The sequence below is a fragment of the Bos javanicus genome, chromosome 8 (assembly GCF_032452875.1).
Source record: "Bos javanicus breed banteng chromosome 8, ARS-OSU_banteng_1.0, whole genome shotgun sequence".
In the NCBI taxonomy this organism is placed as follows: Eukaryota; Metazoa; Chordata; class Mammalia; order Artiodactyla; family Bovidae; genus Bos; species Bos javanicus.
In genome coordinates, this window is record NC_083875.1 from 90,356,014 (window position 1) to 90,380,171 (window position 24,158).

Sequence of the window (24,158 nt, forward strand, 5' to 3'; positions counted from 1 at the left end):
GGCAAACTCTGGGAGATGATGAGAAACAGGAAAGCCTAGTGTGCTGCAGTTCATGTGGTCACGAACAGTACTTAGCGACTGAACAAGAGGCAGAGAGGCAGGGTCCTTTGAGGCAGGCCATTAAGTAAGATTTGAAAGGCAAAATGGTTGTCTAAGAAGGCCTTACAAATAGCTGTGAAAAGAAGAGAGGAGAAAAGGAGAGATATATCCATTTGAATGCACAGTTCCAAAGAATAGCAAGGAGAGATAAGAAAGCCTTCCTCAGTGATCAGTGCAAAGAAATAAAGGAAAACAATAGAATGGGAAAGACTAGAGATCTCTTCAAGAATATTAGAGATACCAAAGGAACATTTCATGCAAAGACGGACTCAATAAAGGACAGAAGTGGCATGGACCTAACAGAAGCAGAAGATATTAAGAAGAGGTGGCAAGAATACACAGAAGAATGTACAAAATGTACAAAAAAGATCTTCACAACCCAGATAATCATGATGGTGTGATCACTCACCTAGAGCCAGACATCCTGGAATGTGAAGTCAAGTGGGCCTTAGGAAGCATCACTATGAACAAAGCTAGTGGAGGTGATGGAATTCCAGTAAAGCTATTTCAAATCCTGCAAGATGATGCTGTGAAAGTGCTGCACTCAATATGCTAGCTAATTTGGAAAATTTAGCAGTGGCCACATGACTGGAAAAGGTCAGTTTTCATTCCAATCCCTAAGAAAGGCAAGGTCAAAGAATGCTCAAACTACCGCACAACTGCACTCATCTCACACACTAGCAAAGTAATGCTCAAAATTCTCCAAGCCAGGCTTCAACAGTATGTGAACCATGAACTTCCAGATGTTCAAGCTGGATTTAGAAGGCAGAAGAACCAGGAATCAAATTGCCAACATCCGCGTGAACCATGAACTTCCAGATGTTCAAGCTGGATTTAGAAAATGCAGAGGAACCAGGGATCAAATTGCCAACATCCGCTGGATCATCGAAAAAGCAAGAGAGTTTCCCAAAAACATCTATTTCTGCTTTATTGACTATGCCAAAGATTTTGACTGTGTGGATCACAACAAACTGTGGAAAATTCTTCAAGAGATGGGAATACCAGACCATCTGACCTGTCTCCTGAGAAATCTGTATGCAGGCCAAGCAGCAACAGTTGTAACTGGACATGGAACAACAGACTGGTTCCAAATCAGGAAAGGAGAATGTCAAGGCTGTATATTGTCACCCAGCTTATTTAACTTATATGCAGTGTACGTCATGAAGAGAGTTCATCCAGAGTTCATCTGGGCTGGATGAAGCACAAGCTGGAATCAAGATTGCTGGGAGAAATATCAACAACCTCAGATAGGCAGATGACACCACCCTTATGGCAGAAAGCGAAGAACTAAATAGCCTCTTGATGAAAGTGAAAGAGGTGAGTGAGAAAGTTGGCTTAAAGCTCAACATTCAGAAAACAAAGATCCCGTCCCATCACTTCATGGCAAATAGATGTGCAAACAATAGAAACAGTGAAAGCCTTTATTTTGGGGGGCTCCAAAATCACTGCATATGATGACTCCATCATATGCAGATGAAATTAAAAGACGCTTGCTCCTTGGAAGAAAAGTTATAACCAACCTAGACAGCATGTTAAATAGCAGAGACATTACTTTGCCAACAAAGGTCCGTCTAGTCAAAGCTATGGTTTTTCCAATAGTCATGTATGGATGTGAGAGTTGGACTATAAAGAAAGCTGAGAACCAAAGAACTGATGCTTTTGAAATGTGCTGTTGGAGAAGATGTCTTGAGAGTCCCTTGGACAGCAAGGAGATCCAACCAGTCCATCCTAAAGGAGATCAATCCTGAGTATTCACTGGAAGAATTGATGCTGAAGCTAAAACTCCAATACTTTGGCCACCTGATGCAAAGAACTGACTCATTTGAAAAGACCCTGATGCTGGGAAAGATTGAAGGCAGGAGAAGGGGACGACAGAGGATGAGATGTTTGGATGGCATCACCAACTCAATGGGACATGAGTCTGAGTAGGCTCTGGGAGTTGGTGATGAACAGGGAGGCCTGGCGTGCTGCAGTCCATTGGGTCGCAGAGAGTTGGACACGACTGAGCGACTGAACTGAACTGAACGACTAAACTGAACTGAACTGATTAAGTAAGATCACAATAACAGCAACAAAAAGCAAGTTGAAGAAACAGGTCCAACATGGAGTCAGAATTGGCTGGTCTCTGTAGAAGCAGCAGCACCTTCTCTAAAGGTGACTTTTTCCCCACGCAAGGTTCCCAAGCTGTTCCTAGGGGCTCTCCCACATTGAGCTGAGGAAATCAGTCTAGGTGTCATGACAACAAAGATAGACATCCACCTTTCCCAAGAGTCCACCCAACAGCCATGCGAGCCTTGCACAGCTCTACCTCTTTCACACCAGAAATCTCAGCTTCCACATTCAACTCTTCCCACGCTGCTGTAGCTTTCCCTACTGGAACCCTACAGCCCATAACCTCCAATTGTCCAAACCTCTCCACTGCCTTCTGAAAGGCAGTCCCCGCCATCCAGTAGCTCCCTCCAAAGTGGTTGTTTGTGTTCTCCACTATCTTTACCCCCACACCCTAATGTGGAGGCATGTGCCACAGCACTCACTAGTAATAAAAGGCCTCCCTTTTTCTTCAAAAGAATTGATGCTTTTGAACTGTGGTGCTGGAGAAGGCTCTTCAGAATCCTGTGGACTGCAAGGAGATCAAACCAGTCAATCATAAAGGAAATCAGTCCTGAGTATTCATTGGAAGGACTGATGCTGAAGCTGAAACTCCAATACTTTGGCCACCTAATGCAAAGGGTCCACTCATTAGAAGACGCTGATGCTGGTAAAGATTGAAGGCAGGAGGAAAAGGGGATGACAGAGGATGAGATGGTTGGATGGCATCACCAACTCGATGTATATGAGTTTGGACAAGTTCCGGGAGTTAGTGATGGACAGGGAAGCCTGGTGTGCCGCAGTCCACAGGGTCCCAAAGAGTTGGACGCAACAGAGCAACTAAACTGAACTTTTTGTTTCAGACCTCTATCTACCCATTAACCCTCTAGTCATCTGCACATATTTTTGAAAATCTGGTTCCTGGTTTGCTTGTTTTCCATTACATTTTTGGCAACATAGGATCCTTTGAACAACATGCCCCCTTGGTTCTAACTTCAATCTACCCAACTCCAGCCAACCATCTCCACAGTCACAACCTCAACCTTCTCATTACCAATCACTCCAAGACCTCTGGAATCTTTATTTTAAGCATCTCACACTCAAAACAACCTCTAGTCACTGCACTTTTCTTACACCAGCCATCCTACTCCCAACAATTACTTTATGCAACCACTACCTCCAAACTACGGCTTGATTTTTATCTCCTTGGGTACTAACCGCCCTCGTTACTCAGCTTAGATTCCACAGATGGTCAATTGCATAGTGACTCCCTTGCTTGCCTCTGGCACTTTCTGCCAAAACCAACTTCTTATTTACTACAGCCACAATTTGAGCCATTAAACATGGCTGAAAAACTTCAAACTTATAATCTTATATCTCAAGTGAGCTTTTGACAATACCATGCCCATCCTCAGCAGGTAAGCGTCCTTTTTGCTAGTCAGATGGAAGCAAACAAAAGAGAACTACTCATTTTCCTACTGCTGCTGCTGCTGCTGCTAAGTCACTTCAGTCGTGTCTGACTCTGTGTGACCCCATAGACGGCAGCCCACCAGGCTCCCCCATCCCTGGGATTCTCCAGGCAAGAACACTGGAGTGGGTTGCCATTTCCTTCTCCAATGCATGAAAGGGAAAAGTGAAAGTGAAGACACTCAGTCGTGTCCCATTCTTCGCAACCCCATGGTCCGCAGCCTACCAGGCTCCTCCATCCATGGGATTTTCCAGGAAAGAGTACTGGAGTGGGGAGCCATTGCCTTCTCCACTACCAAATTTATTAGCTGACCGGTACCTTCTCCTACTATAGTAAGAGACGAACTGTTTCAATTCAACCCTTTCATATGTTTTGCAAATCCCATCTTCTGTATCAATTTCCCTTACCACTAAAATATTATCAACAGCACCTAACAAAGGATGTAGTATTTTCCAATTTTAAAAACATCTCACAACTCTGCTCCTTTTCTGACATTCTTTACAAAGCTACTTCAAAGACTGAAGAATATTTTAACCTCCACAAGTACCAATGTTCCCTAACTTAATAAATCAACTTGGTTCTGTAACATAAAAAATTTGGCTACTGATGATCTAAAGGCACCCTTCTCACTAGCAGATATAAGCTTGTCTTTGTATGATTTTCTATTGCTTACCACTGAATTAAAATTTTCAGGTTAAACTTGTTACAATACTTTCACAGAAAGTAAAACAGAAAGATTGAAGAGTTGCAGCAGGAAAGGATACAGGAGCTTTTTTAATAATACAAAAGTCCTTCCCCATTTTTGAGTTCCAATTACTATTCCAAACTGCCTGATTTTATCTTAGAAATGATATAGCAAAATCTCATTTCTAAGATAGCAGGAGTCACAATTTTTTTCAAATATCACAGAAAATGTTATCAAGTGAAGCTTAATTTGATGGCCATAAAAAAGATAGCCCTGTATTCAGGATTAAACCCAGCAGACTGCTAACCCCATGAGGCGAAAGGCTTCTAGAGAATAATGTTGCATAGTACCAAAGAATCACCCCAAATTACCCACTGATTATGAACGGTGGTTGACAGTGGAGGGACCAAACCATTCAACAGCACTAATTATGAGCCAACCACACTTCAGAGTCTTCCAGACATGATGTAATGCAAAGCACACCATGCACTAGAGCAGGTAAGAAGCTTCTACAAGACAAATGGGTCATATTCTATAAAAGTTCAATGTCATAAGAAAAAAAGGTAGACATACTGATCTAGATTAAGGGACTAAAAGCAGACAAGTAAATCCTAAATGAATGGTTTGGAGGGGGAAAAGCTGTAGAAGACACTGAGGACAAATGGGGAAATTTAAATAGGGACTATATAATAGATAACACATTACGACATTATCATTAACCTTTAAAAGCACGATGACATTATAGTTATGCACAAGAATACACTTATTTTTAGGAAACGCATACTGAAATTTCTACAGGTAGGGTGACATAATGTCTGCAAGTGAATTTCAAACAGTTCAGGGGAAGAAAGCAATACATACAACAAACAATCAAGTGAAAATGACAAAATATTAATTTCTGAATCAAAACAAAGAACATACTAATGTTATTCTCCAAATTCCTACGTCAATTTAAATTAAAAAAATAAAATTTTTCGTAGTAAAACTTGGAGAAAAGATGATCTTGGATTTCCCTTTGCTAAATCCATCTGTATTAAATATAGCTAGCTATCCAGGTATGCAATTTTGCTAGAACACTTTTAAAATGTCATTAATTTAGTTTTAGAGCTCAAAATTCTTCGATAATCATCTCAAAGGTTGTTTGTCCCCAAGCACATGCTATGTCTCACACACTGATACACATCTAACAACTCAGACTCTACACAGCCACCACGAGGCGCACACACACTATAGCTGTTCCATTTTGGAAATTAAAAACCTACGGCACCAAAATTAAAACAGCTCGCAAGTGGGCTGCAAGAAGTACTACTGAGATATATTTCTTATTTTAAAAATAAACACAGGGACTTCCCTGGTGGTCCAGTGGTTAAAATTCTGCACTTCCACTGCAGGGGCATGGGTTCAATCTCTGGGAGGTGAACTACGATCCCACACGCCACACGGTGTGGCCCACAAACCAAACAAAAATTAAAAACATAGATGGTGCCCGTAAAGGAAAAGAACACCGCAAAAAAAAAAAAATCAATGACACAGCGCTGTTGTCTCCAAAAGGTTAAGAAATGAATGTTTCACATTTTCAGATGTAAAATTAAGTAATAAACACAAAGTAGAAGTTACATATCAAAATATTTGCTGCCAGCTGCTATCACCAAACAGTGCTATTTATAAATTCCTAAAGCTGCTTAAGCAAAAGTGCCATGTTCCAAAGAAGTCTCAACACCAATGCAAAAGTACATAGGAACATTAAAGGCCAAACACATCATGTGTACGCTGAAGTTTGGGCTGCCAGCAAGGGTCTTAAAGTTGTCATCATAGAGGGTTCAGAGTGTAGGGGGGGAATTTATGTTAACACAAATATTTATATGAAAAATGACATATGGCTAAAATCTGAATAGGACCTAAACATTAAATAAAAAATAATTTTCTTAAGATATTGTAGATACAAAGAAGAACACCCAAATCTTAAAAGTGTTATGATGCCTGCAATTTACTGCAACTTTCAAATGGCTCAACAAAAAATATTAGTAGAGCAAAATGTTAGCAAATGAAATCTCAATGGAGAACATACAGGCATAATTAAGCTATAGTTTTAACCTTTCAACGTAGAGGAAATTTCATTTTAAAAGCCTGGGGGACGGGGAACAGCAGAGAGAGGACAACAGCAGAGTTTGGAACGAGTGGCAATAGCACGGCTTACCACGTACAACAGTCTGCAGCTTACTTCCTAAGATGGGGTTTGTTTTTTAATAGATTAAGAAAAGGTGGCAAAGTATTTGCAACTCCTGAATCTGGATGGCAAGTATACAGATGTTCAAAAGCCTGTTTCAACTTTTCTATGTTTGAAAATTTTCACAATAAATGGTAAGAGAGAAAAAGAGTCAATAGTTTCAGATTTTATAAATCTGGAAAGAAAAAGCATCGGTTTACAACTTAGAACCTTTCTAAGTACCTAAAAGAATTTACTAGAAAGTCCAGTCACAAATCTTTCAATGGATGGCAGGTAAAACCAGCACTCTAGGTCTCTGGTGCTGACATCCCTTTGGCTAAAACTTTAAGGTTAAAATGAAGGGCTCAATGGATTAAAGATCTAAACGTAAGACCAGAAACTATAAAACTCCTAGATGAGAACATAGGCAAAACACTCTCTGACATACATCACAGCAGGATCCTCTATGACCCACCTCCCAGAATACTGGAAATCAAAGCAAAAATAAACAAATGGGACCTAATTAAACTTAAAAGCTTCTGCACAACAAAGGAAAGCTATAAGCAAGGTGAAAAGACAGCCTTCAGGATGGGAGAAAATAATAGCAAATGAAGCAACTGACAAACAACTCATCTCAAAAATATACAAGCAACTCCTACAGCTCAATTCCAGAAAAATAAATGACCCAATCAAAAAATGGGCCAAAGAACTAAATAGACATTTCTCCAAAGAAGACATACAGATAGCTAACAAACACATGAAAAGATGCTCAACATCACTCATTATAAGAGATATGCAAATCAAAACCACTATGAGGTACCATTTCACACCAGTCAGAATGGCTGTGATCCAAGAGTCTACAAGCAATAAATACCGGAGAGGGTGTGGAGAAAGGGGAACCCTCTTACACTGTTGGTGGGAGTGCAAACTAGTACAGCGACTATGGAGAACAGTGTGAAGATTCCTTAAAAACCTGGAACTAGAACCACCTTGTGATCCAGCAATCCCACTGCTGGGCATACACACTGAGGAAACCAGAAGGGAAAGGGACACGTGTACCCCAATGTTCATCGCAGCACTGTTTAAAATAGCCAGGACATGGAAGCAACCTAGATGTCCATCAGCAGATGAATGGATAAGAAAGCTATGGTACATATACACAATGGAGTATTACTCAGCCATTAAAAAGAATACATTTGAATCAGTTCTAATGAGGTGGATGAAACTGGAGCCTATTATACAGAGTGAAGTAAGCCAGAAAGAAAAACACCAATACAGTATACTAATGCATATTTATGGAATTTAGAAAGATGGTAACAATAACCCTGTATATGAGACAGCAAAAGAAACACTGATGTATAGAACAGTCTTTTGGACTCTGTGGGAGAGGGAGAGGGTGGGATGATTTGGGAGAATGGCATTGAAACATGTATAATATCATATATGAAACAAGTCGCCAGTCCAGGTTCGATGCACGATACTGGATGCTTGGGGCTGGTGCACTGGGATGATGACCCAGAGGGATGGTATGGGGAGGGAGGAGGGAGGAGGGTTCAGGATGGGGAACACATGTATACCTGTGGCGGATTCATTTTGATATATGGCAAAACCAATACAATATTGTAAAGTTTAAAAATAAAATAAAATTTAAAAAAAATAATAATAAAATGAAGGGCTCAATTTGAACGCAACATCATTAACTACCCAGTGTTTGGCCACAGTATATACCAAGAGTATATTTGGAAGGCCTTCAGAGCCCCAAACTATCAATATAAAGAAAACCATTAAACAGTCTAAATCACTAGACATCTAGACACCAAGTTCTAATATAAGAGCTCTTAAGCATGGACAAACTTCACAAGTACCATGAACTTGGACAAGGGAAAAATTCTATCTTCATTTTCCTTTGACTTCCATCATGTGTATGAAACCACAATATTATTTGAGTATCCCTGACTTTCTCAAACAATAGAAATCACAGATCTTTCCAACCCCCACTGCATATGTTACAGATCTCAAAATAGCTTTAAAGCTCATCCACTACTTCTAAATTAAGTTACATGCCCTGCCACAGAACAGACATGACCAGAGCCATCAGGGTATTAGTCATCAAACTATGAAAACAGAATTGGTGACTGTTGTAAAACAAAGAGTTTGGCTGGCCTTTGTCCCAGTTCCTAGGAAGTACCTTCTAAATCCTTGGAATGTACTTAGTAACAGGAGTGCTTTTGATTTATGATCCCCTAGATAGTTTGTGCTAACAAGATGACTCACCAAAAAGATCAACTAGGGGATTAGAGAATTGGGATTTTGAATCCCCTGACAGCAGTCAATTTTCAAGGACAGAAGCTAAAGATTGGGCTCAACCTTATGGCCAATGATTCAATCACCCATGCTTACATAACAAAGCCCCAGTAAAACACTTTGGACAGCCAATCTTCCCTGGTCAGCAATACTCCAGCCCTACACACCGTTACATATCCATGTGCAGGACAGTGATACTCCTGACTCCACCAAAGAAAACTGGATGATCCCCACCCAGATTATTACAGACCTCGTCCTGTGTGTTTCTTCTTCTGGGTGGTCATGGGGATTTGGATCCTTTTCTGCTATAATGAAACTGTAGCATTTTCCTGAGTTCTATGAGTTCTTCTAGTAAATTCTCAAATCTGAGGTGGTCATGGGAATCCCTGACTTTGTAACCCAGGTGGTCAGAAATGTGGATGGCTTGTGGACCAAGTTTATTGCTGGTGTCTGCAGTGAGGGTAGTTTTATGGAGGACAATGCTTCAGCCTGTAAAGTGTAGCCTCACTCTGAGCAGCTAGCGTCTTAGGATTATATGCACTGACCCACACATCTATAATGCTCTCCTGTATTCCGTATCATCAATTATTTATGGCTCAATATGCTACAGTACATGGGGTGGCAGAGTCAGACACGACTGAATGACTGAATAACCAACAACAAATGTGAAAGGTCAAAGGCCACCTCAATTCACTCTCTGATGAACATCAAGAACTACCATTTCCGTACCTTAAAATATAAAAACTGTTTACCTATATGTCTTATCTGCCACATAATACAGAAACAAAAAAGCACTATTACTAAAGTTTTAATATTTTAGTTAACTATTTAAATGTTTAAATTTATTTCTCCTTTGCTCCCTTGTATTTAACTTACTGTATTCAGAAACATTCTGAGAAGGTATCCATAGGTTTCGCCAGACTGCCAAAAGACCCATGACAAAACCACTCCTGCCTAAAACCACTGGCAAAAAAACAGCTCCGAATCTTCGGTGTGTCTCTACAAGGACACACAGGAATCACTGTGAGGAGCAGACAATCCTGGTAGTGACGGACTAGAGTCACTGTGACGGACTGGTGACTTAGACCACTCACCTGAGAGCTAGAATAGTAACATAAAATCTGGAAGAACAACACTAACAAAAACTATCGGGAACCAGGGTTTCTTATAGGAATGGTTAATTCCAGGTAAAGGGGAGGAAATACATGAAGAGCTTGGAACATCTTGCGCATACCAGAAGCCAGGAAGTTATCCAACTTAAGAAGGTATCACTGGAGTGGTGTCACAGAGACAAAGGGGGTTCTTTTACATTATTTTCTTGACTGTTATATCATTCACCCTCTGTATCTAAGTTGCACATCCACAGATTCAACCTACCTTAGATAAAGAATATTCAAGGGAAAAAAATTTCAGAAAGTCCCCCATGGCACTGGTAACTACTTACACAGCATTTATGTCGCATCTGCAACCATTTATGCAGTACTTATGTTGCATTTGGTATTACAAATAATTTAGAAATGACACAGTATATGGGAGGATATGCAGAGGCTACATGCAAAAACTATGTCATTTTATGGAAGAGACTTGAGCATCCATGGCTTTCTTCAGGGGATTCTAGAATCAATCCCCCGCAAATACTGAGGAACAACTGTATATGACTGAAAATGTCCACAGGCCAAAACTTGAACACACACACTGACACATACCCTAATCAAATGCTTGCAGGTATCAAAGAATTTTAAGATAGTGCTTCCAGAGGTAGGGCCTTGAGAGGTAAACCCCAAATTTGCAACCACTTTTATCCCTGAGGGTAACGGCCAAATGTTTGGGGCAGCTAAAGGTAACAACTTTGCAAGGTGAGGGGCCAAAGGCCAGAACCCAGGGACTACCAAAGGAAGGAGGGGGCTAGTATATCCATCTCTCTGTAAGATGAAATCCTGAACTGCTCTTGGGATCTGAGGGAATGGTAGGTAAGAAACCTAGCTGCAACTCATCTCTACCTTAAAACTTAACTGAGATTATCCTAAACCACCTAATCCCTCAGATGTCTGGCAGAGCAAGCATAAATCCTCTCCAGGAATACCATCCCAGAGCCCAAATTATCTCAAACAATTTAAAAAATATAATCTAATACATGTGCAACCATGTAAGTTAACCCACAAAGAGACAAAATAAAAACAAGCTGCAACAACAAACAACAACAACCAAAAAAAGCAAGACCCACTAATGTCTAAATAGCCTCTTGATGAAAGTGAAAGAGAATGAAAAAGTTGGCTTAAAGCTCAACATTCAGAAAACGAAGATCATGGCATCCAGTCCCATCACTTCATGGGAAACAGATGGGGAAACAGTGGACACATGGCTGACTTTATTTTTCTGGCTCCAAAATCAGTGCAAATGGTGATTCCAGCCCTGAAATTAAAAGACACTTGCTCCTTGGAAGGAAAGTTATGATCAACCTAGACAGCACAATAAAAAGCTTTGCCAACAAAGGTCCGTCTAGTCAAGGCTATGGTTTTTCCAGTGGTCATGTATGGATGTGAGAGTTGGACTATAAAGAAGGCAGAGTGCCGAAGAATTGATGCTTTTGAACTGTGGTGTTGGAGAAGACTCTTGAGAGTCTCTTGGATTGCAAGGAGATCCAACCAGTCCATCCTAAAGGAGATCAGTCCTGGGTGTCCATTGGTGAGACTGATGTTGGAGCTGAAACTCCAATACTTTGAGTTTTGAAATTCCAATACTTCTCATCAGCCACCTGATAAGAAGAGCTAACTCATTTGAAAAGACCCTGATGCTGGGAAAGATTGAGGGAAGGAGGAGAAGGGAACAACAGAGGATGAGATGGTTGGAGAGCATCACCGACTCGATGGACATGAGTTTGAGTGAACTCCGGGAGTTGGTAATGGACAGGGAGGCCTGGCGTGCTGCGGTTCATGGGGTCACAAAGAGTTGGACATGACTAAACTGAACTGGGCTGCCGGCTATTGCAGTTACAAAATTATCCTTTAAAGTAAGTTATGGGAGGAAGGCTACAAGAATAAATAAATAAATGAAAAAACATCTGCAACTATCACATTCAAAGTGATTAAAAATGAAATATAAAACTCTGGTAGAAAACTACTACAGAATCAGATTTTCCAGAAGTGAAAAAACACAGTAAACTCAATGGACAGATTATCAGTAAGCTAGTTTCGTTAAAAATTAGTGAACAAAGGGAGATCAGAAAAAATATCAAGAATGAAGCATGCAAAGGGTAAATAAAACATCAGGAAAATCTCACAAGTATTTTAATGGCGTGGAGGGTTGGGAGACAGGGCAGCAGAAATACATTAAAAAACAATGACTGCAAACGTCTCAAAAGAATAAAAAGCATTACCACAGATTCAGTAAGACCTGTAAACACAAAATATAAATTAAAAAATACATAAAATACAAAATATAAATACAAAAATTACAAAATATAAACACACAAAATATAAATTTAAAAAAAAATCACAAAAACTGTTCAAAATGAAAGACGAAATAAATAAATAAAAAGCATGAAGTAAAAAAGAGTCTATCCATGACAGCAAATACTAAACTGACAGTTTACTTAATAAAAAAAATAAATAAAAGCTGAAAATGTAGTTCAGTAAGTTCTTTCAATACCTTAGAAGAAAACTGACAAGTTAAAACTCTATACATATCAAAAATATCCTTCAAAAAGAAAAATCAATTTGAGATATTTTTAAACTAACACAAACTCATAGAATTCACTATGAGGAGTCACACAACAGGGGAGAAACAAAGACTGCTCTTCAGGCAGAAGGAAAACGAAACTGGACTTGGACTGACTGGAATTACAGCAAGGAATGAAGAGCAATGAAAAGGGTTAAGGTAAATGGCCAGTACTAGGGGAACTCCCTGGAGGTCCAGGGGTCAGGACTTTGCCCTCCAATGCAGGGGACATGCATTGACCCCTGGTCACTGAACTAAGATCCCACCACTCGCTGGAACTAGTGAGGCTGCACGCCACAAGTGGAGAAAAGTCCACAGGCAGTTACGAAGAGCCCACCTGCGGCAGCAAAGATTCCACGTGCGGCAACCAAGATCTGACATAGTCAAATGAGGGGTTTTTAAAAACAATAAATAAATGGTGATTACTGGACAAATAAATAATGTATAAGATAAAATATACACAGCTAAAATAGCATCAACTGAGCTACATAAGTGAAAATAAAATAAATGGAGTTTCAGCGTCCACAAAGAGGGGGAAATAACCAAACGTTAGATTTTGACAAGTCAGCGATCCGTGTTTTAAGTAACCTTGAGGTTAGCAGAGTTAAAAAAAAAAAAAAGACATCCAAAAAACTGAGGAAAAGACATAGAACAGGTACAATAAACAGAAAACACAAGAACACATTTAAACCCACTGGAGAAGGAAATGGCAACCCACTCCAGTATTCTTGTCTGGAGAATCCCAAGGACGGAGGAGCCTGGTGGGCTACAGTCCATGGCGTTGCAAAGAGTCAGACACGACTGAGCAACTTCACTTTCATGTTAGTCATTTTGTTAAATATCAATAGACCAAACACTCCAGTTACAAGAAATATTGTCAGACTAGATTTTTTAAATCCCAGCTATGTATTGTTGACAACAGAAAAATAGAAAGTATGCAGAAAGACTGCAAATACAAGTTAAAAAAATTAAAAGGCACACACTATACCAACTAATCAGAGAAAAGATAATGCAATTACATTAATATTAAGCTAATCGAACTTTACCTCTAATACTACTTTTGCCTTAAAGGACACATTATTTTAAAAGACTCAGTGGTGAGGAAAATATACAATGCTAAACATGTATGCACCTAGTAACATAACCACAAAATAGATAAAGCAAAAATTATCATTAAGGAGAAACAGACAAATGCAAAATAAGCATACCAATACATTTCTCTTGATAACCAATACAACCAGCAAACCGAAGGCATAAAAGGACAAGAAGAATTTAACACAACTAGCAAAGCTGAACTAACAAATATAAAACACTGCATCCAACAAAGTTCAAGCATGTTCTTTCCAAGCACACACAGGTCATCTACAAAAACTGATCAAAGCAGTGGTGTGGCGCACAGCAGCAGAAAGAATGTGCTCGCCCACACTACTCCACATCTGTGGTAGCAGCAGCAGCGTCCATGATCTAGTTGCCAACAAGGAGCTCTCTGTCAGCGCGCAGGAGCTACACACTCTCCAGGTGAGCAGCCAGGAGACAGTCGCCCAGATCAAGGCTCATGTATGTAGTCTCACTGGAGAGCACTGCTCCAAAGGATCAAGTCCTGCTCCTGGCAGGCACGCCCGGAGAGGATGAGGTTACCCTGGGCCAGTGTGGGTTAGAGGTTCTGGGCACTCTGGAAGTAGCCAGCCTCATGGTTGGTCCATGGTTCCCTGGCCCCTGCTGGGAAAGTAAGGGTCAGACTCTGAAGGTGCCAAACAAGACGAAAAGAAGACAGACTGGGCCAAGAAGCCTATGCAGTAGAACCAGCACTTTGTCAGTGTTGTGCCCACTTTGGGCAAGAAGGGCCCCAGTGCCAACTCTCAAGTCCTCCATAACCTTGGCTTTCTCTAATAAAGCCACTTAGCCCAATCATTAAAAAAAAAAAAAAAAGAACCTGATCAGATTATATGTCAGGCCATAAAGCAAGCTTCAAAAAATGTCATAAGCTTTTAATTATATAGTATTCTGCTGCTGCTGCTGCTAAGTCACTTCAGTCATGTCCGACTCTGTGCGACCCCATTGACGGTAGCCCACCAAGCTTCCCCGTCCCTGGGATTCTCCAGGCAAGAACACTGGAGTGGGTTGCCATTTCCTTCTCCAATGCATGAAAGTGAAAAGTGAAAGTGAAGTCAGTCGGGTCCGACTCTATCGACCCCATGGACTGCAGCCTACCAGGCTCCTCCGTCCATGGGATTTTCTAGGCAAAAGTACTGGAGTGGGGTGCCATTGCATTCTCCATAGTATTCTGACCACAAAGGAATCAAAACAGAAATCAGAAAAAAGCACACAGAATACAGAAGATTCTTAGAGCAAAGAAACTATTCTGTATGTAATTGTAATGGTGGATACACATTACAAATGTAAAGGTTCACAGACTATATAAAACCAAGAGTGAACCCTGGTGGTCCAGTGACTTAATACTCCATGTTCCCAACACACACAGCCCAGCTTCGGTTCCTAGTCAGCGAAGTAGTAATAGATCCCACATGCCACAACTGAGAGTTAGCATGACACAACTAAAGACCAGGCACGCATCACTGAGAACAGAAGGTCCCGCATGCCACAACTAAAACCTCGCACAGCCAAATAAACAAACAAGTATATTTTAAAAAGAGTGAACCCTATGTGACCTTGGATGACAATGATGTCAACGTAGGTTCATCCACTCTAACAAATGTACAATCTGGTACAGGATGTTGCCAACAGGAGAGGCTGCGCTTGTGTGGGATCAGGGGATACAGGGAACTCTGTACTTTCTACTCAGTATTGCTGTGAACCTAAAGCTGCCCTTAAAAATAAAAGTGTATTTGGAAATAAGGGAAAAAAAAGTTTACCTGACGGGCTAGGTTAATGAGTATGCTATGATTGCAAACAACTCTCAAAATCTTAGTTGCTTAAGACCAAAGAAACTCCCACTTCCTGCCTTCTTCCTCTTTTCTCCACTCTTGCCCCCCACATCCTCAGCTCTCAGTTTGCTCTAGACACATAAAGACCTGCACTGCAAGAAGCTCCACTTGTAAACAGGATCACTGGCAAAAGGAAGGGAATACGGGAAATCTCACCACTGCTCTTAAAGCCTGTGACAAGTCTCTTCAGCTCACACTGCACTGGCCAAGACAAATCACATGACTACTTAACTTCAGAGGCAGAAACTAAAAGCAAAAATACTGCCACACGCTCTCAGAAAAGATTTAAACTTAATACTGGTGAGGATGTGGAGTCACAAGAATGCATTCACCAGAAAAGAAACTGATAGGTATACCCACACTGGATGTTCGTCATTATCTAATACTGAACATAGGCATAAAAGACCCAACAATTCTACTAAGTCTACCGAACAGAAAAGCAATCAAGAAACCTGAATGTTCAGAGCACATCCACTTACACAAGCCACGTGACACTCATGAAATGAGCCTCCTGGATCACTTAATATGGGGAGCTGCTCGGTTCTAAATCCATCACGGCCCTTGCCCCAGACCAATACTTCCCACAGGGTGTTCTAGCCAATCACTGGCCATAGGCAGGATGCTTAAGAATGGCCATTTCAGCAGGACAAGGGACTCCTCTGGTCCCATCTTTGGCTAGAGGACATGTCACTGGCCTTGCTAAAACTTTCTTAGAACAGCACTTAAGTCCTAAGTTACCAGACATTCTCTTCAATTTCTTCCTCCTCCACATGCATCAGACCTGCAAGGGGCTGTTCACTCTCTCACAAGTATTTCTCCCAATACTGCAAAATCTAATCCGAACTTCCTTTCTTGTCCTTGGGAGGAAGTGAACAGTTTCAAAGTGGGAACAACCTAATATTTTACAGCAGGAGAATGAACAGCCATGGATAATACATGAGTAAATCATTACATGCATAAACAAACCACAACTATACATGACCTTGTGAATGAAATGAATGACAAAAATGAGTAACAACTGCATGGGTAATGTGTCACAAACCACAGATTTGTAATTACTTCTGTACTTTCAGTATATTTCACTGAAAAAAAAAAAGGCAAGACTCTGAAAAGTCAACTGTCCTTAAACCAAAACAGGAATTGGCTACTTACTATTAATCAGATACAACCACTATGGAGAACAGTGTGGAGGATCCTTAAATAACTAAGAATAAAAGTATCATCCGTGTGTGCTCAGTCATGCCTGACTCCTTGCACCCCCGTGGACTGCAGCCCACCAGGCTCCTCTATCCATGAAATTTTCCAGGCAAGAATATCCGAGTGGGTTGCCATTTCCTCCTCCAGAGGATCTTCTTGACCCAGAGATCGAACCAGTGTTTCCTGAGTTTCCCACATTAGTAGGCAGGTTCTTTACCGCAGAGCCAGCTGGGAAGCCCAAAGGTGATGCTGAGGGTGATGAGGGCCAAAGGAAAAAGTAATTCCTTCCTCTTTTTCTCCCTCCCTCTCTCCCGCTTCTTACCTTCACCTTAGTATTCATTTGAGTAAAGACATCAATACAACTCTCAAAACTACCATATATGACTCAGCAATCCCACTACTGGGCATACTCCCTGAGAAAACCATAATTCAAAAGGACACATGTACCCCAATGTTCACAGCAGCACTGTTTACAACAGCAAGGATGTGGAAGCAATTTTGATGTCTGTTGACAGATGAATGGATAAAGATGTGGTGCATATATACAATGGAATATTACTCAGCAGCCATAGAAAGGAACAAAATTGGGTCATTTGTAGTGACGTGGATGAACCTAGAATCTGTCATACAACAGAGGGAAGTTAGAAAAACAAATATCATGTATACATGGAATATACATGCAATCTAGAAAAATGGTACTGAGGAACCAAATTGCAGTACAGGAACAAAGATGCAGATGTAGAGGATGGACTTTGGGTGGGGGGTGGGGGTGGATTGAGAGAGTGGCGCTGACATATACACACTACCATCTGTAAAACAGCTAGCTACTTAGAGGCTTCCGCAGAGCACAGGAAGCTTGTCTTTGAGTTCTGGGATGACCTAGAGGGGTGGGACGCAGGGGATGGGAGGGAGGCTCAAGAGAGAGCGGATGTATGCAGTTATAGCTGATGCACGCTTTTGCATAGCAGAAACACAACACTGTAAAGCAACTACACTCCAATTAAAAAATGATAAAATAAAAAGAGTATAGGCAATTTATATTTCTTCAGTGAAGCCACTTTCCAAAAAGATTCTACCAAATTATAGTCCCACAGTTATGTAAATTATTTATTTATTTAAAGCTAATGCATTTTAGGTGAACACTACTTTATGGACTAAAACTTGTGGTGAAGACTATTTATAAAGGGAAAGCACATAAGATTGCTTTTATCTTTTACTGAGTCCATTTAAAAGATTCATGAGATTAGATCTGATAGAGTGCCTGATGAACTATGGACAGAGGTTTGTGGCATTGTACAGGAGGCAGGGATCAAGACCATCCCCAAGAAAAAGAAATGCAAAAAGGCAAACTGGCTGTCTGAGGAGGCCTTACAAATAGCTGTGAAAACAAGAGAAGCAAAAAGCAAAGGAGAAAAGGAAAGATATATCCATTTGAATGCAGAGTTCCAAAGAACAGCAAGGAGAGATAAGAAAGCCTTCCTCAGTGATCAGTGCAAAGAAACAGAGGAAGACAATAGAATGGGAAAGACGAAAGATCTCTTCAAGAAAATTAGATACCAAGGGAACATTTCATGCAAAGATGGACTCAATAAAGGACAGACATGTCATGGACCTAACAGAAGCAGAAGATACTAAGAAGAGGTGACAAGAATACACAGAAGAACTGTACAAAAAAGATCTTCACAACCCAGATAATCACGATGGTGTGATTACTCACCTAGAGCCAGACATCCTGGAATGTGAAGTCAAGTGGGCCTTAGGAATCATCACTATGAACAAAGCTAGTGGAGGTGATGGAATTCCAGTTGAGCTATTTCAAATTCTAAAAGATGATGCTGTGAAAGTGCTGCACTCAATATGCTAGTAAATTTGGAAAACTCAGCAGTGGTCACAGGACTGGAAAAGGTCAGTTTTCATTCCAATACTTTAGAAAAGCAAGGCCAAAGAATGCTCAAACTACCCCACAATTGCACTCATCTCACACGCTAGTGAAGTAATGCTTGGAGAATTCTCCAAGCCAGACTTCAACAGTACTGCATGAACCGTGAACTTTCAGATGTTCAAGCTGGTTTTAAAAAAGGCAGAGGAACCAGAGATCAAATTGCCAACATCCGCTGGATCATCGAAAAAGCAAGAGAGTTCCAGATAAACATCTATTTCTGCTTTACTGACTATGCCAAAGCCTTTGACTGTGTGGATCACAACAAACTGTAGAAAATTCTGAAAGAGATGGGAATACCAGAGCACCTGACCTGCCTCTTGAAAAATCTGCATGCAGGTCAGGAAGCAACAGTTAGAAATGGGCATGGAACAACAGACTGATTCCAAATAGGAAAAGGAGTATGTCAAGGCTGTATACTGTCACCCTGCTTATTTAACGTATATGCAGGGTACATCATTAGAAATGCTGGGCTAGAGGAAGCACAAGCTGGAATCAAGATTGCCAGGAGAAATATCAATAACCTCAGATATGCAGATGACACCACCCTTATGGCAGAAAGTAAAGAAGAATTAAAGAGCCTCTTAATGAAGTGAAAGAGGAGAGTGAAAAAGTTGGCTTAAAGCTTAACATTCAGAAAACTAAGATCATGGCATCCGGTCCCATCACTTGATGGCAAACAGATAGAGCAACAGTGTCAGATTTTATTTTGGGGGGCTCCAAAATCACTGCAGATGGTGACTGCAGCCATGTAATTAAAAGACGCTTACTTCTTGGAAGAAAAGTTATGACCAACCTAGATAGCATATTAAAAAGAAGAGACATTACTTTGCGAACAAAGGTCCATCTAGTCAAAGCTATGGTTTTTCCAGTTGTCATGTATGGATGTGAGAGTTGGGACTATAAAGAAAGCTGAGCACCAAAGAATTGATGCTTTTGAACTGTGGGGTTGGAGAAGACTCTCGAGAGGCCCTTGGACTGCAAGAAGATCCAACCAGTCCATCCTAACGGAAATCAGTCCTGAATATTCATTGGAAGGACTGATGTTGAAGCTGAAACTCCAATACTTTGGCCACCTGATGTGAAGAACTGACTCGTTTGAAAAGACCCTGATGCTGTGAATGGTTGAAGGCGGGAGGAGAAGGGGATGACAGAGGGTGAGATGGTTGGATGGCATCACCGACTCAATGGACATGAGTTTGAGTAAACTCCGGGAGTTAGTGATGGACAGGGAGGCCTGGCGTGCTGCAGTCCATGAGGTCACAAAGAGTCAGACACAACTGAGCAACTGAATTGAACTGAGTCCATTTAAAGAAAAACTTTTTAAGATTATACAAAAATACCAGAGTCACCAAAAATTACCTATTATAACTCAATGATTAATTTTCTAAATAAAAAAGACCATTTAACAGACCTGACAGCCCAAGATGGAACTGTCACCACAGCATTTACAGATCCCAGTTCAGTGTCCTGTCCACATCAATAAATTTGGCCTAACCCAACTTTACATTCCCTCCAGCATCATCTCACACCCTTAACATCCATTCCCACAATTATTCCCCAGGCAAACTCTTGGAGGGTAGGTCTACCTCTTCATGAATCACACTTTGCACCTCATCCTTTGGGGCCTTCTGGGAGGATTCTAGGTGAAGCCAAATGCAGGTTTTTCAGGCAAACAGAGATTAAGTTCAGACAGGGGATGAAAAGGCTGCTTCTACTGGCAAAGGTAACCCAACAGAATTTAGGTCTTCAAGATCTCCAGCTAAATCAGAAACTGACCATATGTCTCTAATCCAATTTTCAGGATTCCACTCCTAACCAATCCAAGTTCTCACCTACTAACAGGGAATTCAATTTGCAGTTTTAGGGCAGCACAGAAACTTTCAGGTTCCTTATGGGAACCCTCACTGGGAATTTAAAACCCTGAGCTCATCATTTTGCTTTGTAATGTTTTAACTTGGCTAGGCTAAACTGCATTCCCAGGCTTTCCCTTGTATTTGCTTCAGAACTGGGTGGGCTACAGAGAGACTACCATGCCACAGACGGAGGGCGCATCTGGCAGGACATCTGCACTCACTAACTCCCCGTCTGCCTCACTGATGCGAGGCTGCAACAGCTTCTCTACCTTCCCCCAGGCTCCCTGAGTCTCTGTCTCCTGAGCCAATGTGTGTGGTCAGCTCCAAGACAAAGGCCCAGCTCTTTCTGGATGCCCACACACCAGTGTCAGAAGCAACACAACTGACACAGCTTTCCATCTGTCTTGCTGTGGCTTCCAGTCTGTCTTCTTCCCCAAGGCACTTCCACCTTTCTTTCTCAAATTCTTGTCCTATGGACTACAAGTCTAGCATGAGGCACACAAGCTGCATAGCCAGCTCCTACACTGTATTAACTGAGATCTCTGAAAAAGACTATCTGACAGACTCCTGGAGAGGAAACCACACATTTAACCACACAGCCTCAATCTGCCTTTGGACAATGCTAGCTAGGGCCCAGGGGACGTGAGCTCTCAGAACCCAAGAACTGAGCTAAGGACCAGAAAAGTATTGATGGACAAAAACAATTAAGAATCTCTGCTCTCATGAAGCTCAGCCTTTTTGAGAAAACAAAAACTCATTAAATCATGTGAACAAATGTAACCCTGTAATTTTGATAAGCACTTGGGAAGGACAGTAATGTCTCTAATGTAAGGACTTGACGAAAGTCAAGAAAAAACTTCAAAATCTTCAGAAAATTGATGGTTACTGCAAGCAAGTGATGGATATATTGAGATTCTCTATTCTACCTTTATTATAAAATTTACAAACACTAAACAGCTTTCATCAGAAAGTGAGGCTTGAGACAAGGAAAGGAGACTAAGAAGAACTGAAATTTGGACAGAAAAGCATTCCAGGAAGAGGGAAAGAACAAGGGCCAGGCTCCCTAATGGCAGAGATGACTATACCTGATCAAATACAAAACAATATATCAAACGTTATTCATTGCAATAATTTTTTAACAGCAGCAGAATATAAACATTATATATATATTTAGAAAATGAACTACAAGCACAAAAGAGTACATACCAAGAATATAGAAGTGTATATGAAGTAATCTCCAGAATACATTAGGTAAAAAGGAAGAAACAACAGTGTATACAAGCTTTTTGGAAACAAAAGCACGTACAAACTTTTTTTAAGAAAAGCAGGTAAAAAAATGTTTCCTTACATTGCAAAAATAAGTGGAAAAATAAACCAGAAATAAAAATAGAGCATGAGGAGAAGAGTTTAGAGATAGGAAAAGGAGGCAGAATGTGAACACACCTTTATAATGCAGCTTTGACTCTGGAACTATATAAATGTTTTACACACTGAAAAAAATGCGTTTAGAAAAACATTAAAGCAATCCTTAAATGTTAGGGATTTCATTCAAATAAACCAAACTAATAATCAAATTGATTACAAAATCAGAAAGAAAATGTCTTCAAATAATTCCATAATTCAGAATGTAAACATTTTTAAAACAAAGGGAATAAAATAGAAAACCTACAATCATTCAACTGTTAAAAAGTTTTTGAACTATTATGCTTATACTGTAGGATAAAGGAAAGTAATTAAAGTTGATAAGAATGCAAATTTTTAACATTAGAGAAGGATAAACTCAAAGTAAAAACCCTATGAAGTTAAATGTGAACTGGAACTAGCAACACAAAATCAAAACTAGTATTTCCCAAGTCCGGCCAATGACAGCAAGGGCATCTCAAAGGCAATAAGGACACACAGCACTAGATTTTGGTATCTAAACTCCACTGCCTGCTAAGAAGAGCTGAAAGAACTGGTTGATAGATATTGGGCAGAAAAAGCATAAAGTCAGTCTCAGACATCGTGTAACATGAGCAAGAAACAGTTCAAAGGTTAACAGGGTCACATCCAAGGCAAGAAACTAGTTTGAAAGCACCAAGCCATGACCAAACTAGGATAAGGTGAGGAAAAAGAATGATGACTACTTGATTAAGACACACAATACATAAAATTCCATAGGTCCACAGTGATCCTAAAGGAGAGAAAGCAAAAGGAAATACACAATAACAAATCAACCCTGTACACAGGGAAAAGAACATTCTTAGCCTTGTGTCAAGACCTAAAACTCATACTAGGAATATTAATTTAGATATGATTAGTTAATATATGGATAAGTAGGTCATACAGACTTAAATTGAAGAAAGTGGGGAAAACCACTAGGCCATTCAGGCATGACCTAAATCAAATTCCTTATGATTATACAGTGAAGTGAGAAATAGATTTAAGGGACTAGATCTGATAGACAGAGTGCCTGATGAACTATGGACAGAGGTTCCTGACATTGTACAGGAGACAAGGATCAAGACCATCTCCATGAAAAAGAAACGCAAAAAAGCAAAATGGCTGTCTGAGGAGGGCTTACAAATAGCTGTGAAAAGAGAAGCAAAAAGCAAAGGAGAAAAGGAAAGATATAAGCATCTGAATGCAGAGTTTCAAAGAATAGCAAGGGATAAGAAAGCCTTCCTCAGGGATCAATGCAAAGAAATAGAGGAAAACAACAGAAGGGGAAAGACGAGAGATCTCTTCAAGAAAATAAGAGATACCAAGGGAACATTTCATGCAAAGATGGGCTCGATAAAGGACAGAAATGGTATGGACCTAACAGAAGCAGAAGATAGAAAAGGTGGCAAGAATACACAGAAGAACTATACAAAAAAGAGCTTCACAACCCAGATAATCACGATGGTATGATCACTCACCTAGAGCCAGACAAGCTGGAATGGGAAGTCAAGTGGGCCTTAGAAAGCATCACTACGAACAAGGCTAGTGGAGGTGATGGAATTCCAGTTGAGCTATTCCAAATCCTGAAGATGATGCTGTGAAAGTGCTGCACTCAATATGCCAGCAAATTTGGAAAGCTCAGCAACGGCCACAGGACTGGAAAAGGTCAGTTTTCATTCCAATCCATAAGAAAGGCAATGCCAAAGAATGCTCAAACTACCACACAATTGCACTCATCTCACACACTAGCAAAGTAATGCTCAAAATTCTCCAAGCCAGGCTTCAACAGTACGTGAACTGTGGAATTTCAGATGTTTAAGCTGGTTTTAGAAAAGGCAGAGGAACCAGAGATTAAATGGTCAACATCCACTGGATCACTGAAAAAGCAAGAGAGTTCCAGAAAAACACCTATTTCTGCTTTGTTGACTATGCCAAAGCCTTTGACTGTGTGGATCACAATAAACTGTGGAAAATTCTGAAAGAGATGGGAGTACCATACCACCGGACCTGCCTCTTGAGAAACCTATATGCAGGTCAGGAAGCAACAGTTAGAACTGGACATGGAACAACAGACTGGTTCCAAATAGGAAAAGGAGTACGTCAAGGCTGTATACTGTCACCCTGCTTATTTAACTTATATGCAGAGTACATCATGAGAAACGCTGGGCTGGAAAAAGTACAAGCTGGAATCAAGAATGCCGGGAGAAATATCAATAACCTCAGATATGCCGG

At 40.6% G+C, this 24,158-nt stretch overlaps 1 protein-coding gene and 1 pseudogene across 4 annotated transcripts in view; one reads left to right on the forward strand and one right to left on the reverse strand.

Moving 5' to 3' along the window:
* Positions 1 to 24,158, reverse strand: part of SPIN1 (spindlin 1) — an 82,240-nt gene that overhangs the window by 52,357 nt on the left and 5,725 nt on the right. The gene's annotated exons all lie outside the window — the stretch shown is intronic.
* On the forward strand, positions 12,951 to 14,457 carry LOC133253495 (ubiquitin-like FUBI-ribosomal protein eS30 fusion protein; annotated as a pseudogene).